The sequence below is a fragment of the Adiantum capillus-veneris genome, unplaced genomic scaffold (assembly GCF_014529385.1).
Source record: "Adiantum capillus-veneris isolate H3 unplaced genomic scaffold, ASM1452938v2 Hic_scaffold_33, whole genome shotgun sequence".
Classification (NCBI taxonomy): domain Eukaryota; kingdom Viridiplantae; phylum Streptophyta; class Polypodiopsida; order Polypodiales; family Pteridaceae; genus Adiantum; species Adiantum capillus-veneris.
This window is the reverse complement of record NW_028221440.1, coordinates 2,552,367-2,554,424: the sequence shown is the minus strand read 5'-3', so window position 1 is coordinate 2,554,424 and position 2,058 is coordinate 2,552,367. Positions and strand designations below refer to the sequence as shown.

Below are 2,058 nucleotides of genomic sequence, written 5' to 3'. Positions count from 1 at the left end.
GGATTAACAGTCCACTGCTCTACCGACTGAGCTAATCCGAAACAAGAATGGGGACCCCGCTACGTAGTTATTATAAAACATTACTAAGCCATTGTTGAAATTTTGGCTATTGTATTGGCAAAATTGTTGTTTCAGTATTAATGGTTGACATGAAGCAAATGAGGCTAAGGAATCTTGGCGATAGTTACCTAGATAACATTCATTTATGTATACTACTATAATGCCATCGTGATATGCTCAAGCCAGAGTTGTTCTTTTTTGTTTATTACTACATAGAAATCTATTTCATTGCTAATTAATAGCAATAATAATGCAATAACATTTGGGTGCATAGCTCAGTTGGTAGAGCATTGGGCTTTTAATCTAATGGTCGCAGGTTCAAGTCCTGCTACACCCAGACTTGAGACTTATAGTAATGTAATGATTATGTTTGTTTGTGTGCAAAAAAGATCACTCCGCTTCGGCCTGGTTGTGTTAAAGGGGCCATCTATAGTGGCTAGGTTGTGCAGTTAAATTGCCCCTTGCATCCACTTGTAGCCTTAACATCATCCATTTGAAAGCGCGCTTGCTAAACTGCCGCCGACCGGAGGGGAAAGCTGGCTTGCTTGCTTTCCTTAGTGATAGATAGAGAAATCATTGGGCCTGACCTCGTAGTCGTAGTGCTATTGTTGGTTCCCCTTCTGCGCCATACCGAGCCAATCACAACGCGTTGTAATGGTATAGTGGAATAATCTTTAAAATGCAAGGCAAAATCATAAACTTGAAAAACGACAGAAAAGAAGAAAAAACACCAATCCTTGGGCTGTGCTTGAGGGTTCGAAAAGGAAGTATTTCCCTCTGGAACTGGCGTATCGTAAACTGGAGGGACTTTTTGTAAAGGGAACTGCACTAGTTTTTATGCCATCATACTTGTCTTTACCTGGTTCTTTAGATTTAAGCAAGTCACCTATTCTTAGTTGTGCGGGCATCCGGGTTTTTAATTGCAGTTTTATATGAAATTCACTTTTTATGCCCAAACTATACCATTCTTTCTCTAAGGCGTGACCCTTCGAGCTTGAATGGACCCAATTGGCCTCTAGATCCTTATTGATTCAATCTACGACCCTTTTTTTTTTGATTTGGGATTATTGTCTTTATTTCATAGTAAAGACTTAAATTATAAGTTTATGGTTAAACTTTTCACGCAAGCGAAGCAAAATGAACTTTAAAGCGAATAGATTAAATAAAGGATGGCGTTGTCGAAAGGTAAGACAAAGATTCTTGCCGTTCTTTTTTGACAATTTCTTTTCGCTACTTCGAAATTAACCGAAAGGGCAAAGCCCTTCTCTACCTGGCTACAATGACTCGCTTTTCCCTGAGTGCATTGCTGGCTTGTTCAAAGGTAAGCTAGAGCAGAGCGATCTTGAAGGCCCACAGTCCTTGCCTATTAGCGTAATATGGGTAAGGTTACCGGATCATTGATTGTCTAGCCTTTGCATCGTTTCATTTCGTAGCCAAAGCGGCCTAGGATTATTGATTGCAGGGCTGGCGCGAATGGGCAAAAAAGCGGGCTCTATCCGCGAGTCGGCGCTCACTAACGAGGCCTTGTGCTCAACAGGGCCACTGGGCTGTGGGGCAAGGGACGACCCAACCAAGCGTAAGGTTACGGACCGAAGTAAACTTGTTAGCCGGCTCCCGTTGTGCCTGGCCCTGTACTACACATCCTTTTCGTTTCTGCATACATTGTCACCTATCCTGTTCGCGGCTTCGATGAACCGCAGATTCAATCCACAGCAGCCATTCCATCTACGCAGAGTTTCAAGCCCGTAGACGTTAGCCAACGCTCATTTTTCGGATCAAAAAGGCTGAATCTCGGCTTAATCACCACCTTTCGGGATTCTTTGAAGTGAGTTCAAAGGCTTGGATAGGCCATTTGGTTTATGTAGCTATTCCCGAAGCGAAGGGCGGACATGTTAGATGGAACGACTTATTAACTACCGCTTCGCATCCCCAGGGATTAGGTTTTTTTCGGGTCAGTGGAGCGTTTATGCACAAAATCCCGACTCCAACACTCATTTG

At 43.0% G+C, this 2,058-nt stretch overlaps 1 non-coding gene across 1 annotated transcript; it reads left to right on the top strand.

Annotated features, from left to right (window-relative positions):
* Window positions 1-324: 324 nt before the first annotated feature.
* TRNAK-UUU (transfer RNA lysine (anticodon UUU)) lies at window positions 325-397 on the top strand. The gene has a single exon. It is a non-coding gene; the product is annotated as a tRNA-Lys (tRNA).
* The last annotated feature ends 1,661 nt before the right edge of the window (window positions 398-2,058 follow it).